This window comes from Rattus norvegicus, chromosome 4 (genome assembly GCF_036323735.1).
Source record: "Rattus norvegicus strain BN/NHsdMcwi chromosome 4, GRCr8, whole genome shotgun sequence".
Taxonomy (NCBI): Eukaryota; Metazoa; Chordata; class Mammalia; order Rodentia; family Muridae; genus Rattus; species Rattus norvegicus.
The window spans coordinates 123413170-123430499 of NC_086022.1; the positions used below are offsets into that span (position 1 = coordinate 123413170).

The 17330-nt window shown below is 47.4% G+C and overlaps 1 protein-coding gene across 3 annotated transcripts in view; it reads right to left on the minus strand.

The window, feature by feature from the left end:
* Positions 1–17330, minus strand: part of Chchd6 (coiled-coil-helix-coiled-coil-helix domain containing 6) — a 220701-nt gene that overhangs the window by 52441 nt on the left and 150930 nt on the right. The window lies entirely within an intron of this gene.

Genomic DNA, 17330 nt, shown 5'->3' on the forward strand with positions numbered 1-17330 from the left:
AGCATAACTGTCTCCAGGGAGGCTTCATTCAGCATCGATGGAAACAGATGCAAAGATCCACAGCCAAACATCAGAAAGAACTCAAGGAGTCTTGTGGGAGAGTGGAGGGTAGAAGTGAGCCAGTGGAGGGGTCAAGGACACCACAAGAAGTACAGAGTCAACTAACCTGGGCCCATGGGGGCTCACAGAACCACCAACCGAAGAGCATCCAGGGGCTGGACTTAGGCCTCCTACACATTTGTAGTAGATGTGTAGTTTGGTCTTCATCTGGGTCCTCTAACAATTCCAGCCGGGTCTGTCTCTGACTCTGTTGCCTGACACTGGATCCCCTTTCCTTAACTAGACTGCCTGGTGGGCCTCAGTGGGAGAGGATGCTTAGGTTTACTGGGACTAGATGTCTGAGCAGGGTGGTAGCCAAGGGAGGCTTCTCTTTCTTTGAGCAGAAGGGGAAAGGTAATGGGGGAAAGGATTTGTAAGGGTGGAACTAGGAGGAGAGAAGGGAGTTGGGGCTGTGATTGGGATGTAAGTGAATAATAGAGCAGACAAGCTAAGTTGCTCAGCTTCAGAGTATTGCTCTAGTGAGCTGCATGCCCCCCAAGCCTTCTGGCTCCCTGTTTAATGTTAAGAAGAAGCAGCCAGGGGCTGGGGATTTAGCTCAGTGGTAGAGCGCTTACCTAGGAAGCACAAGGCCCTGGGTTCGGTCCCCAGCTCCGGGGGGAAAAAAAAAAAAGAACCAAAAAAAAAAAAAAAAAAAAAAAAAGAAGCAGCAGCCAGCCCCAGAGGGAGTTAGGGCTGTACGGATCTCCCCCAGTTTGTGTTTCAGGGAAGGGAATATGTGTCCTCAAACAAAGGTACTCAGCAGGGTGGGACTCTCAGGTGTGCCTGGGACATTTGAGGGGAAAGTGCCTGAGGAATCACGGTGACGAGGTTAGGGGAAGGAATTGGGAAGGGGAGACTGGAAATACAATGGAATGCCAGCCAAGCACAAGCCTCCCAAATCCACCCAGCCCTCCCAAGGTGGTCCTGGAAGACTTTGTTACTTCTCTCTCCTGTGTTACCTACTTTTGTCATTGTAAACACAATATCTGACAGAAACCACTTAAGGAAAGATTTAGCTCAGTTCATGGTTTCCATCACAAAGGAGGAAGGCAGAGAGGATAACAGTCTCCCAGGAATCAGGTAATACAGCCTGGTGTGACACACTCTGAAAGGTCTGCCTCCTGGGGAACTAGTTCCTCTAGGCCAGGGCACAGCCTCCAAAAGACTCTAGCTGGGGACCAGTACTGACCACATGAATCCAGGCAGACAATTCAGATTGGACTCTCACACTCAGTAATGGAATTGGTGTCTAACAGACAGCAGGATCAGCAATTGTTCTCTACTTATTCCCTAACCCTCTGTATCTGGCGACACCTGAATCCCTATATACACTACTGCACAGATCTAAGGTAGCTATTTGGGTGGATTCTTTCCAAGGCCCAGGAATGGAGCCATGCTGGACACTGAAATGGGAGAGCATCTTCACTCTGCTGCAGGGGTCTGGCCCCTCAAGCCAATCTTTCATCTATCACCTTCAGGGGACTTCAGTATCTGTCCCCAGGGATCTCTGCTAACTCTGGGACTTCCTGTCACAGACTCACTTCTTCTTCTGCAGCTTTGCTCACTGTATGGCATCACTTCATTTTTTGATAATAATAATAATAATAAAGAATTGGACTGACTGTATTAATGGCCTTCAGAGCAATTCCTCAGCAAGACTTGATAGTTGTTGGGCATGCTTTAACATCTGTCTCGACCTCATTCAAGGTAGGCCAGCAGAGGAAGCTGCATCACCAGCCCACAGGATGGGTGAGACGAAGTGGAGAATATGAATGAGTTACTCAGGGCTAACAGACACCTTAGTAACAGAGCAGGGGATGATACTCCCATCCCAGGAATCAGATCATTACACACTGCTCTGCCAGAGCTCAGAGATCACTCAATTAAATATGAATCATCTGAAGTGACTTTCAAGCAATAAGAGCTATTTGAGAAACGGAAAGTCAGTCCCAATGAGCACTACTTCCAGCCGAGACACAGGAAGACTGAAGTACGGGTCAAGGGATGAACATGTGGCCTTACATCAGAGGGCTTGACTTCAGCTTAGATCTTAGAGGAATCAGTATGACAGGTCCTGAGGCAGGTGGCAACAGGAGCAGAAGGTTTCTAAACTCACGTCCCATGAAAATAAAACCAGGAAGTCAGAGGCTGGGGAAGCAGGGCTAATGCACAGACAGGGGTACGAATGCCACTATGATTGGTCATATTAATTGTCAACTTGACAGAACCCATAATCACCTTAGTGACAAATGTCTGGGCAGGCTTGTGCAGAATTTTCTAGATTAGGTTAATCATGGTTTATAGATCCACCCTAAATGTGAACAATGCCATTCCATGGACTGAGATCCGTGGGAATGATGACTAGAGGAGGAAGTAAGCTGAGTACCAGCGCTCATCTCTGCGTGACAGTGAGTGGCATGGGACCAGTGGTCTCACTCTCATGTCGTTGTGCCATCTTGGTCATGAGAGACCATACTTAGCACTATGGGCCAAAATAAATCCTTCCTGCCTTAATGTGCTTTGGTGAGGTATTTTGTTATAGCAATAAGAAAAGTGATACTGTCATCTCCAGATCAGATGTGGACTAGAGACATACTGTGATAAGAGTTCCATGGGTCAGGGCTGTAGTCCAAAGCAGTGAACCATACTATGAGCTGGGAGCCCTGGGAGAGAAAGGTTTGTCAGGGGCTTTTTCTGGGGATGCTGTAGAGGAATATTTTGGACAGGATTTGGAGGCAGGGATGGTGTCCACTGATGAAGGCCAGCTTGGCTATGATATTGTTGTGGCTTCTGGTCCCAGGTTTCAGTTCAGTCACTTAGATACTGCAATTATGTCATGAGAGACTTCCAGGGTATACAGCCTAGGTTCAGAGCTGGCCCCAAGGTCACCATGGCAGTCCTCTGAGGGAGGAGCAACCACAAGCATAGGGAATACCCCTCATATTTGGCTCTGAACAGAGGCCTGGGGTCCACAAGAGAAAACAGAGGACTAACAGGGTATGGGGTTTTTCTGAGTGAAATAGCTGGGCTCCTGTCCCCTGGGAGGTCTAGTGTAGGCTCTGCAGCATGCTTCTCTCAAGTGCTCTAGCACAGCTCAAGTATGAAGCTTCTCAAACGCCTGGAAGCATCACCACAAAAGAGCCCAGATGTCCACAGGGGCTATGGGCTGGATCCTTCAGAGTGCCTAGGTCAAAGATCCGCACCTCCAAGCTGAGTCTCTCTGCTCCCCATTCACCCAGCAGTCTAAGACAGGAGTATCAGGCCACACTTGAGCTAGCTCTTGCCTGTAATGTAAATGATCTCTAGATGGCTTCGGTATGCTATGTTAACCCCAACTACTTCCAACGCCCTCAGCCCTGACTATGCTGCTCTCATACCAGAACGGTTCAGCAGCTGCCTCCTTACTCTTTCCAGTTTCTAGGCCCACTCTTTTGGTTCCTCCTGAAAAAAATCAGCCATGTTTTCGAAGGCTATGTGGCATCTCTAAAAGAATGCCATCTAGTGTGTCCAGACCTTCAGAAGAACAGCCAAACCTATGCTTTATCTAAACTATACCTTTCACCTCCTTAAATGACTCCACAAGCCTAGCTGATGATCTTACCATGCCTTTTCTGAGGCCTTAGGGCCCCCATTAACCTCAGAAGCAACTTCTGTAATGTCTGGCACTACTCTCCAAGCCCCGTGTTCCCTAGGGCAGGGCTATTGTTGCTAACCTTCAGCAACCAGGACACATAGCTTCTGAGAAACTCACCTTTCATCCCTCTACAGATAAATCCCAGTCCCATGGTATAATGCCTATCAAGAAATCTCACACACAATAGGAGCACTGGTCAGATACTTTGTCACCATCCTTCCTGCTCCCTGGTAACTGCTGCCATGTCAGATGGTGCCCCAAAAGCAAGATCACAGCCTTAGGGTGGGTTGGGACAGGAACAAAAGTGAGGCTCAGCAGCCCAGCAGGAGAACTATAGTAGTGAAATGCATGGGCCTCTTGCTGCACATGTGATGGCAGTGCCTCACCTCATGATCCTGACTCAGCAGGTGCTGGGCAGCATGACACAAAGGCCTTACAGGTTAGGTGGCAAAGCTACCATGCAAGCAATCTTACATGGAAGCCAGATATACCTGACACCCCAGAGTCTGCTGCTTTGTATGAGTATAGGACAGTGCTCAGCCTTAGCTCCTATTATCACTCTCTGCTGCCCTGAGGGTTTCAAGGACCTCTGGGGACATCTGCAGGGTCCTCTCAGGTCTTACCTAACCCAATGTGTCTTCATATCAGGGTGGGATGCTTTTGCTGCTTCCAACTCCTTGAGGGATGTGGTGCACCTGTGTCATTCATCATGCATCACCTGCTATTCAGGTGTGTACCCACCTGAAAAGTTGCTGAGCCCAAGCCCCTACTGTACTCAGCACACCACAATAAGCCTTATGCTGCTGGACTACACTTTATCCAGAAGACTAAAGCATTTTCAATATTCTTAGGAACTATTTCCTCTCAGAGCTGTTGAATCCTGGGTCTGGTTTCCTCAGTTTCAAGAAAACCACCTCACTGCCAAGCAGTGGATGGAAGAACCAGAAAGCCCCCCAAAGCTAGCATGCCTTTGGGCTCAGTATATTTGCCTTACTGGCCACTCTGTACAGGCTGGGCAGGCCACAGGAAAACCATGGCAGTTGTAGCGCGCACCTGTACAAACAGCTTGCCAGGCAGTGGCTTGTGAACTGCCCACTTGGAGCAGCAGGTGTAGCTCCTTTGCAAGCTTCTGCCTCCACACGAGTGGCAAACTGTGAACAGGAGCAGGGCCCAGCTAGCTAAACCCCTCCCTCCATGAGCACTTTCTGTGGACCTAGTTGGAGACTTCAGACCAGGCAGCAGGCCGACTGCCGGGTTGCTGTGGCAACCGGCTTCTTCACATAAATGATGTTCTTGACACTTACAGGCCTCAGCCTCAGAGAATCGCAAGTTGGAAGTGAAAAGAGACAGAAGGAAAGCAAGTGCATAACAGGGTACATGGAAGTATCCATCAAAAGGGCCACTGAGTCACAGGGATGATACTGGAATGCTGTGTTTCCACAACATGTAGGAACTGGTGTGATAGCTGCTCTAATGGGCACCTGCCAGGGCAGGGGCTCAGCAGAAGGCTGGACTACACAGTCTAACAGAGCTGTGGTCAGGGTTCGTTGGCACAAACAAGTCCTAGTTTCCTGGGCAATAGGTTCCCAAACTGCTTGAAGTCCATAGCAGGTCACCCCTGGGGACACAGCAGGGGAAGGGCTCATCCTCTGCAAGGCATTAAGGAGCAAAACAGCATGTGGCTTCCAGCCAAGTCCAGGCCCCTTAATGCCCTTGGCTGCTCTACCTGGAGCCTTTCCTCCCGACATGACACCAACCTTGCTTCACTGGACAACCAAGCCTCTTCTCCATGTTCTCAGCAAGGCCAATTCCTAGACCTTCTTTATGAGCCGCTATCACATTATCTCCTTCAAGAAACCTCCTCTGACCTGACAGAACTAACTAACCACTCTGTCCTGTTAGATCTTGGCTACAGACTTGACCTGAGACTTTCATTAGGCCATGAGAGACCCCAGGGTAGAATCCCGTTGTCTGTACACCTGATCAGGAAAGAGGTGGAATATGTCTGTGGGGATGATCACCATGAAAGACTACTCATAGGGACAAGGGGTTGGTTTGCCTGCTCTCTTCCTGGAGAAAAGGCTTGGGATGCAGACCAGAGAGGTGTGTTCTCGTTCGTTCTCTCTCTCTCTTTCTCTCTCTCTCTCTCTCTCTCTCTCTCTCTCTCTCTCTCTCTCTCTCTCTTTCTCTCTCCCTCTCTCTCCCTCTCTCTTCTGTTTACTCACAAAGGAGAGGTGTCCTCTATCCCTGGGTGTGACTGCTCAGTGACTTTCCCACTAACATTCAGAGCACATCTGTGGCTACTGCAGTGTGGTCGTTCTCAGAACTTTTAACTCTCACAACCTCTGTTTGGAGGGGCCATGCCCTTTAAAACTGGGTATTGGGGGAGGAAGCCAAGGCCAAGGGCACAGGAGTATCTTCCCTGGAGAGGAGGACACAGTAGTATGCAGGTTTTTTTTTTTTCTCTGTAGGGCACCTGATCCTAGAAGTGGACCATCAGGCCACAAATACCTCTCCCATAAGCCCCATTCTTCAATCTGCAGCCTCTATAGGCATAGGCAAGAGTCCTAGTATTGCCCAAGGGGTGCATCACCTCCTGAGCCCCACAGATGCAGGGCTTGTTCTGCTTATTGGCTGTTGTCTAACCTTCTCTGGGGAGCATCAGGAAATGCCATCCCACAAAACCCAGCAGGCTGTGGAGTGAGCAGAGTGGTGAGAACATCTCCTTGTTTTATCACTATTAACTGGAACACAGCCATGGCAGGGCCCTGCAGACTCAGGAAGGAATGGCACAGTGGTTGACACTGGGACAGCTCCTGTCCATGTGCAAGGTCTACAACTAGATGAGTGACTAGCTATCAATTTGTTATGGTTAGATTCAGCCATAGATAACAGAGAGCTTGCAGCAACAGTGGTTCTAACCACAGACACTCTGCTCTCCCCACAAGAAGGCAACACGCAGGCCCTGTGGTAGCATGCTGACCCTGCAGATAGCACAGCCTCCAGCTGCATACTGGCTTCAGCAAGTCCTGAACAAACATCCAATTCTGCTAGCCAGAGGAAGGCAGTGGCCCACAATCAGCAGTATCCTGCTCCCGTGTCTCTGCCTGAAATGAGGTTGTGTGGGCTCCTGGATGGCAGGCAGAGAGGCTAGCAAGTGGTTCTGAGCGATATTGTCTTTCAGCATTCACAGATGAGTGAGAACACAGAGTTTCCATCCTCTGGTATCTGGTTTGATTCACTTGACGTGATGTACCCAGACTGGAGAGCTATCACCCATTCCAGAATGGAGAGCTATCACCCATGGAGGCACACATGCTTTATGCCCTCAGTAATTCTTGAGTGTGAATGGTTCCAAACCAAATGGCTTGGGAAATGAACTTTAGACATTCTTGTGAGGCAGGCTACTGGTTCTTTATTCCTAGAGTACCGAGGACAAGGGTACCAGCTATGTTCATGGTACAAGGAACCAAGTAAAAATACAAAGTGTTAAGGCAGACCCTTCACATGGACTCTTAACATTGTTTTTATCTATTTAGTGTGGGTATGTGTATAGGTCAGATGTCAATTATTGGAAGTCAATTTTCTGAGGATTCTTAAGATCAAATTCCAGTCAACAGGTTGGTGGCAAAGTGCCCTTACCTGCTAGGCCATATAACAGGACTCTTGACATTGAACTGTAATGAATATGCACTGTAGGAGACACGTAAGCACTGACTCCCCAGTCTTAACTATCTTGAGTCCTGTGCTGAAATTACGTATACCTAGCAGGCATAGCCTGGGCCCATATAATCTGTAAGGTCATTGAGACCTGTCAATAGTCTATGAACTGTGACAAGTACACTGAGTGTGTCTCCCTCCATTATTACTTTCTGCCTGCACCATTCTAGGAGTGTTAAAGCCTCATCAGCACTACTCCTTCCTGCCGCTCTTCATCCTCTTGCTTCCCAGAATACCATGAGATGAGTAGACTCCTCTACTACACATTCTCACCATGATGTGCTGTGCCACTACAATCTCACAGCAACAGGACTGAGTTGGGTGTGGGAAGAGACTTCTGAGACCATGAACCACAGTAAGCCTGTCCTCCTTACCAGCTGGCTATCCTAGGTATTTAGTCCCAAGGTGGAGAGTTGGGATACTGCCCACTCTGGGAGGTCAGGAACCTCAGCACAGCACTATGGCTGGGGCTGCTGGCAGTTAACCCAGCACTTCCCTTCCTGCCCACTCACAGTCCTCTGCTTGTCTTTCCACTCTACTGCCTCACATGACACAGTGTACTGAGCCATTCCATGCCCACGTCTGCTGGTGCCAAGTGACACTCCAAACCTCAATGCTCCCTAAAGAAGGCCCCCAACTCCTTCCTGTACCCCTTACCAGTTCCAACCATGCGGTCTACCTCACCTCTAAGGTAGTAACCTTAAGAATTAAAACTCCTGAACAGGGTAGCATGCACATCTCTGTAGCTATCCAGAATGTCATTTCTAAGGGGTTACTTGTCCCACTTAGACACATCTTCCAACACTCACTGGGGAGGAAGATTTGGAACAGGGTCTTTTCTGAGCCACTCCTGTCCTGCTCCAGAGCTTTCCTGAACCTGCTCATCTTCTTTGCAGGTAGTGAGAGGCAGAGCAGGCCCTGGGTAAGTCTCCAAGGATGTTGAACCCAGGGACCTGAGGATGATCCTGTCTCTTCCAATACGGGCTAGGCAGGTTGGATGTTAAGGTCAACTACCTGAGGTGAGAAACTCTGCCTGAAAAGTGGCAGGGGTGGAAGACAAGTCCTATGTCTCCCATATCCCTAGGGATATGTGTGTGCTGAGCTCTGGCTCACCAATGGCCTGCCAGGCCCTCCAGCCCCAGACCAGAGCTGTGCTCTGGCATGATGGTCATCTGCAGACTAAGCAGTGAACGCTCAACAACCAGGCTCTGCTGGAGGAAGATGGGCCCAGGATACACCAGCAGAGCCGATCCTCCTCCCACTGTACAGCTAGGGTTGAAATGGAACACCTGTGTGTACCAAACTGCACTGGGGACAGAGTCACCTCCCAGTTTCTTTCTTTGGTGCTGGGGACTGAACTTGGGACCTAGCACATATTTAACATATGTTCTGTCACTAAGCTACCATAGCCCCTTCCTGTCCTTTGAACACATGGACAGAAAAATACATTCTTCAGAGCACCTGTGAGTCCACTTGTCTGAAACTGAAGGCTGGGCAGGCTATTTGTTCTAGAGGAAGCTAGTGTGCCTCCATGCTGGCACACAGCTATAGTTCTAAGGATGTCTGCTCATGGAAGAGCTTCATGGCTGGGTGCAGAGGTGTAGGCCTGAAATCCCAGCAACTGAAAGTCTGAGTCAGGAATGGTGTAAGTTCCAGGCCACATACAACATGGTAAGTTAAGTCCCTTCCTCAAAACAAAACAAGTAAGCCAAAGAGAATGACCTTGAGACAGACTAGGCCTTGGCTTGCTGATGCTCTTTAACTTTGGGTGCTCTGACAAGAACAACTGAACCTTACCATCTCGGCTGTCAGGTAGCCTCTTTGATTCTGCTGTCTTCAGGTGAGGTGAGGCCTATTCCCAGAACTGCTGGGGTGCTTCTCCCACTGTGCCTGTTCCCTGGCCCTCCTGGGCATTCGATCTAGGCTCACCTATCCAGGCAGCAGAGCCCATCTCTTCCTTCTCCTTTCCTCTCTCTAGGACTGCAGTGGTTCTTACCCTCCTGAGTCTGGCTCTTTCTTCTGCTTCTCACGTAGGAACAGCACAGAGACCATGGCAGAGTGACAGCACATGCCAGCTGCCCCCAGTTTCACGGTCCACAAAAAGTTCAGTAGCTTTTGCATCTGTCTAAAGGAAAAAAGATTTTCTGCCGCAAATGCATTCTGAACAAATATATCCTTTAAAAAAGAAAAAAAAAACCCACCCTGTTTCTCAAAACAAAACCACGATTGCACTGGCTTTCAGATACATGTCTCTCAACCACTCTCTACTGAGGTGCTCTATCTTCAAGTGGGTACAGCTCAGCATGAGGCAACCAGGAACCTTATCAAACTGGGGCGCAAGTTCTCTCAGAAGAGAAAGGGAAGACAAAGGAAAACGGGAATTGTTAAGGAGTCAGGAAAGCCAGGAACACTCAGCATTTTTTATATCTGAACCAAACAACAGCCAACAGCATTCAAGGCGACAATAAGCCCAGGTAACCACAATCCTGAGCACCATCTGTCAGTGCCATGCTTCTCCTCCTTGCTCTCCCTCCCTCTAGGAGGAGCGTTACCTGAGGTGAGGCTGACATGCTGCTTCTGGGAATGGGCTCTCTGCCTACTGGACCCAGACACCAGGTATGTCCTGTTTCAGTTTCAGTCACAAGGGGCTGCTTACCATGTGTATTTCTAGTCCATGCACTAAAGACCCAAGTCAGGAAGTATGAAGAGGTAGGCTCTTCTACAAGCTCCAAGAACCAACCCACCAGAAACCCGTTGAGCGATGTGTGCAGCATGCCCTCAGAGCCCGCCGATAAGCTATGATCTAACTTGTCAAAACTGGGACTGTGGGCCTTTGTATTCCGGTTTCAGTTGCTAGGTAGGCAAGAATTGACGACTGCCTGCCTTTCTTTCTCCTTCTCCCTCTCCCTCTGAGTTGCAGGAACACTCTCTTACTTCTCACTCCACTGCCCTTCTCATGGACCCTTCCCTTTCCTGGCTGCTGTCAACTCACTGAGAACAACAAATACACTTGCTTCTTCTCTTCTTCATGAGATGGCTTTTCTTCATGGTTTGTCAACTCCTACCAATTCCAATTTCTAATTTTACAACAATTTCAAAATGTTGGTAGATAGTGGGATTTTGTGGGGATAATATAGTTCACTGTGTATGCTATGTAATTTATTATCTGAGTTAAAAATAATTCTCTTCTTTTATTGCAAAAATTACCAATATCAAGCACACAAAAGGTTCTAGCTTATATATTCAAGGCTATAAGACTCTCCCAGCAAAGAGATTGCTGGATGTTCCCTACTACAGGACAGGAGAAGACACCTGCACTACTTTTAAGCCCTTACTGCTTTTGGAATCTAGGCATAGCACTGGCCTCGGATTCAATCTAGCCTGTATTAGTATCTAGTACCCATCATAGTTAAAAAGACAAAAGTAAAACTTGTTACAAAGAAAAGTAACAGACTCAAGTATTTTGCTTCTTCTAAAAAACCGAAGAGCAGATGATCCAAGCCCTGAACTATGCAATTGAGAACAGGAACTAAATCTGCAGCCCCAAGTGCATATTTGCTCTCCCGGCTGTGCAAAGGCAAACAGGAAATGTCACCGAACTGAGAAAACCAAGAGGTTTTTAACATAATCCTAATGTTTGGGGGCTTTGAAAAGGTATTTTCTAAAAGGTTCCATTTTCATATCCACAAATACAGCCCAGCATATGCAAAGATGGCTAAGAAGCATTACTAACTCATAAATAAAACAGGGCTGGGGTGAGAAGTCATAGCCCACCGTCCTCTTGTATGTTTGACCTTGTTATGCAGCTAATGTGTCAGGAACTGTGAGCCTAAAGGTAGAGGGGACAGTGTGGCTGACACACCTATCTGCAGGTGAGTAGAGAGACTCAAGATACTGTCTGTCCCCATGAACAGCCTTTGAAGCATGGGCTTTGAGTGAAGGCACTAGACACAGGAATCCTGGGCTCCTGCAAGGTGCTATTCAAATTGTTCTTATATAAATGGAAGTAACTTATCTTCCTACAGATGACTGTAAGGAATACAAAAGATCATGTATAATATGTGTCTAATATGGGGCCTGGCCTCAGTAGGTATTGAGTAAATTATAGCTGTCATGATTATTATTATCAACACTGACTGGTGAAAGAAATGCATTCATGACAGAATGAATTAAAGAGGGAGGCCAGGTCTCCAGGTGGGGAGGAAGGACTTTCAATTAGTACCACAGCTACCACACAGCACTTTGCTCCTGTTATTTGGCACTCTGTCCCTCTATCCTGACAATAGCTCTGAGACATCACATCCGGATGCTTGATTCTTGGTTTGGAGGGTAGAGGCACCATATATCTCCACACATGTCCACTAGCTAAGAAGATGCAGGGCTGAGAGACATTCCAGGCTAGTGCCTAGAGTTTGCACTTTCCACTGCTCCCTCCATATACCTCCTGTGGGAGTGGCTGTGTCACAGTTCTTTCAGTTCCCTGCAAACCTGGAAGCTTGGGCAGAAGCTATGACAGTAAGACTACCTAGACAGGTCCCTGCCTTCCTGTGAGGTGGGCTGGCGGCTAACTACAGAGAAAGGGGCAGCTGGGGACATGAGAGGCAGGATAAACAGGCTCCAAAGGTGGCATTCTATACTGTTCAGGATTGAAGCTCCATCATGGGTCACATTTGAGGCCCCTTGGGGAATCTGTCTGATCTAGTCATATGTCACTATAGGCCTCTTATCAGCCAGCCACACCCCAGGTCATCCTCACAGGAAAGGCCATCATTCACACTCTCTCCCTTGGAATGGACTGTTCTTCTTGAGGTGTTTGCCAAAGTGTTCCCAAAGCTGGTAGCACAGTCTTCAGAACTGACTGTACAGATAAATGACCAATAAATTCAGGGATATACACACAGCCCCACTATTAATTGACAAAAATCCCAAGAAGACTTGAAATGTTTTGCCAATCAAACTGGCCAAAATGAAAGGCCTGCTATACTAGGCACAGTCCTTGCGGCTATCATGGCACATCTATGCAGCCTTTCTGGAGGCGTAGCAGGGATATGCACTGGCATGGTTAATGAGCACACTGTCTTGAGGAAGCAGATAGAGTACAGAGATATAGATTAAAGGGATTCTACAGCTGTACTGTTTATAACAGGAAAAAAACCCTAGTAACCACCATGGAGGGAGTGCGTAAATAAATTATGGTGCACCCTAAGAAGAAATGCTGTGCAGACTCCTGCACACATTGCCAATGAGAGATGTCCAGGATATGATACCAAATCAAAATATCTGGTTGCAAAAACATCTGCTCCTATTTATATAGAAGTAAGAAATGTAAGAAATATACTCTTAAATAGAAACATCAGGAGTCTGGTGAAATACAGCAACTTGGAAAAATCCAAATGTGAAAATGTGATGGCCTGTGATGCTAAGAACCTCCTACAGAAGGGAAGCCTGGGCTGCCTTCAGCATACCACTCCTCGGGGCATTCCTTCCCCCATGAACTCTGAGTAGCTGGCAACAGACAGGCATCTCCCAGTCTGGGAACAGTAAGCCAGGAGAGTAGACAGGCTAGAAAGAGGAAAAGGAACGACTGATATGTGGCTGCACCTTGGTAAGCCTTGACAGGACTACTTTCTGTCAGTCAGCTAGTTGTCCTTGTGTCCTGGAGCCAGCTGCAGGGGATAAGCCTGTAGGCAGATGAAGCCTCTGCTCTCCAGAGATGGCTAGAATAGCTCATTTTAGACTTTAGGGCGACCCACCCCTATATCTATGTGCCAGTTGTTGTATGTCAACTGAAACAAGCTAGAGTCATCTGAAAGGAGAGACCCTCAATTAAGGAAGTGTCGCCATAAGATCTGGTCTGGCTTCTGCAACAGCTCTCGGGCCTCCAGGCTCCTTCCCTGTTTGAGATCCTGTCCTGACTTCCTTTGATGAGGACTACAATATAGACGTATAAGCTGAATAAACCACTCCCCAACTTGTTTTTGGTCACGATGTTTCATCACAACAATAACCCTAACTAAGACAATCCATGATGATCAGGTCACAGGCGGGTGTATCACCTATCCTGGTGTGGCCTGGGTTTACCTGCCTCATGTCTTCTGGGACATTACTCCTCCACGGACTCCACTGAAGCAATGCATAGTAGGCCCAACCATTCACTTTAAGGTTTGCCATCCTAGAGGGCTGCTTTCCTCACTGGAGCCATGAGAACTGAGAACAATTGGGATGGAGATGAGACCAGAGGGAATAAAAGGGGACCTAGAGCTCTGTAATCACTACGTGAGGAGCACCTTCAGATCACAGATCTCTCAACACACATAGTAGAGCAAACCCCAGCAGTACTCTGCCCCCACCCCAATACTATTACTACTACCACCCATTTTCCTTTCCTCAGCACTCACTCTGGGGTCTCTAAATTGCTGTTTTCACAGTGATTTCATGATTTGTCAACTTGCAATATCAGAGATGAATTTCATATGACAGGCAGTAAGGGTTCACTCTCTATGCCTCTTCCCACAGAAATGTGCCTTGCACACGTCTATGAAGATGATATTCGCTATTGTGACAACATATTGTCCATTGCTGAGCCACTCTGTGCCATAATTGCATCCTTTTCCCCACAATGAAAATCCCCTCATTTAAAGATCTATTTTCTTCAGCCCTAGCTCTGCTTCTTCAGCTCTCTCAAGCAGCTCTCTGTTGTTCTGCAGCCGCCTGGCTCTCTGGCCTTGGCCAGCAGTGTTCCTGCTTCAGAGCCCAGGGCAGCTCTCTTCCTGCAGCCTGGCACTTGTCTAAGCATCTCTTTAGCACAGGTCCTGCTACAGAACCTTTCCCTAGTTGTCCTCAGTACAGCTTCTGCATCCTCCGAGTCAACGTGCCAGGATACAGAATTTTTAAAATGTTTCTGTTGTCACATTCAATTAACAATAGAAGATTGTAGATTGTAGATTGAAGCCATAGCTGAGTACTGATGGCTCTATTGCTCCTTCCCTCTACACAGTCTTTTGCCTAGGATCCTCACATCTCAATCCCCTAGGACGGTCTATCACCTATCTGAAGGTGATGCCAGGATGAGGGCAGGACAGCCCTCTAATCTAGGTCTTCAACTGTGGCTGTAGTTCAGAGACTGGGTCCCATTACTCCTGTGCAGACTCAGCCATTACTGTCTCCAGGCCCCTTCCATAGCTGTCTTCTATGAGGGTTGCAGCCTGGTGGTGGTCTTGGACTCTGCATGGGCTGTAGCTTGGTAGGTATCCTGGACAGTGCCTCCCAGTGGCTTACATCTTACCAGCACTGCTCCCAGTCTCATACTGAGACCTCCCTTCACCCACTCCTATCCATATGTTTTAGTGGTGTAGATGTCTTGTTGTGCTGTGTGCTCCAAATAACAAAAGTAGAGGTGAGCCACTGGAGATAAGTCTTTGAAGTACACCCCCCGCCCCCTTGGATTAAGGTGATGGCTGCAAGCTCCCACCACCAGAATGGTCCTACCCAGCCACCATGCTCCATGGTGAAATGTATGACCTGAAACTGTAAGCCAAAAATAAATCTCAAGTATTTTGTCACAATGCTGTGGAAAATAATTTATTCCATATCCCTTTTAATTTTCAGGTGAGAACTTCTTTGGGTTTATGTGACTCATGTTCAGCTTCTGGAATCAGAGGCAATACTGCACTCTTTGGGTTTGTCTCAGCCACCTGAGGGCAGTGGGTTTCCTGCTGACCCTAAAGATGAAAGTATGTCCTATGCAGGGCAGAATGCTTCTCTGTTAGTGGGTGTTGAACAGCCTTATGTGGAGAATGGAGTCTGGTTCACAGGACAAAGCATTCTCAGCCCCTAGACCACCCTCTGGGGACAGGAGGTGTCTGCTCTGTAGGATGGAGTGCTGTTCCTGCCACTTAATATCCTCCTGCCTCCAACCCCTTACTGTTACTACTGAGTTCACCTCCTCTCAATCCAAAGGAGCACAGGTGCCTGACATGTGATACTATACCAGGGCTGGGAGATGCTGGGCCTCAGACACCCATGCTAAGTCTTGGATGTCTAGACAGCCTGAACTGCTCCATATTTTTCAGAGCACTGCTCTGGCTGCCCAGGAACACTTTCAGGGTTCATGGTTGTTCTTAGAAAGAAAGAGTGGGGAGAAATTAGTCTTAGTCATCTTGCCTTGACCAAAAGCTTATTGATGTTCATTTCACAGGGTCATAGTATGTCCTTGAAACACAGGAAGATATTTATTTCTGTCCATACTTACTTCCCCTATCTTTGGTTACCTGTTTTGTTTGTCTCACTCTGTAGCCTAGGCTGGCCTAGAACTTATATATCCTCCTGGCTCAGTCTCCCAAGGGCTGGGCTCCCAAGGGTTTCAGGTATGTGCCACCATAACCAGCTATTGATGTAATTTTAATTTACTTTTTTACCCGCTGATAGTTTCACACATTCTGCACACATATGAATTTCATTTTCACCCTCTATTAATTTTCTCTCACTGTACCTTCTGCTGAAACCCTACTTTCTAACAAGTACCCCTACTTTGAAGTCATGTATGTGTGGGTATGTGTGTGTCCTAGAGTTTAGTCAGAGTTACTCACTGGCAGTTTAGAGGGAGGTTATTTACTGCTGATAAAATTTTGAGTAAAGAAAACAGTATGGTTCAAAATTCAAAGTACACATAAAACGTCTAGTCAGACCAGTGCACCCCACTGTCGTCTTCTTACTCTTCTTCAGCCTTGGTGGTAAAACATCAGTTCATGCCTATTTTTCCTGCACTTTTTTTTTTTTTTTGAAAAATAAGCAGGTTCATATCTTTGCATCCTTGCTGCCCTGTTTTAGCAGAGGTCTGAGAATCAGTTAGCAGTTGATAATTGACACTCCAGAGACTCCCAGTTCTCCCAACCTGGCAGCTTCTCCTGTCAGCACCCTCGGAGGCTACCTTCTGCATAAACCCTTTCCCTCCATTCTGCTTAGACTCTTCAGTCTGTCTCATCCCTACTGTTGCCATCCCCCTCTGATATTACTGGGTGCTTTTTTCCCCAGACTCGTCTCATAATTTTTGCTCTTCAATCATTTGCATGTATGAGTCTGTTCGACAGAAACAAGAAATCTGTGCATCCTAATGCAGTATCCATTAGAGTTGGCTGGGAAGAGTTTTCAGTGACTCACATTCCAGTCCAGTAACAGGAGTGGCCAGAGGATATACACATTGGGTACTGATGTGATGTGCTGCTTGTGTTTCAAGATCATATGCTCAGGAGGAAAGTGAGATATTTTCCATAAAACATAGTCGATAAAACATAAAATGTTAACAATTATACTTCACCACTTTTTAAAATGTCACAAAATAGAAACGATACTGAACACTCATAGTGCTGGCAGGCTGCTCTGTTACCTCATACCCAGTTCACAGGAACAGGCAAACATCCCTGGAGGTTTGGAATTGACTCGGCTTCTTCCCACTGAAGGCAACACCCTTCACACTAGCTCTTTCCTGGATCCTCTGAACAAGCCATCCCTCTTTCCCATTCCCTCCCTCACAGCACAGCCTCAGCACAGGGGTGGGAAGACCCTTCCTTGCTCACTGAGTTCACACAACAGGCATTTTTTTGACTGTTTCCTGAGCTGAGGCTGCAAGAGCTAATACTTATGAAATGCTTGCACAGTGTCTGCCACACATAGAAGCGCAGTAAATATCAGTCTTTATTCTAGACAGGCAAAGTCACTGGCTGATATCCAAGAAGTACCAGCAAATTAGCAGATTCTACATTCTAGCCTCTTATTTTGCCAGAAGCTGGTGTTCTCATTAGATGCCATTAGAACAGCAAAGATACTTGCCAAGGCTGACCGTTTTAACAAGCGACAATGAAGTGACCTACATTCCTCC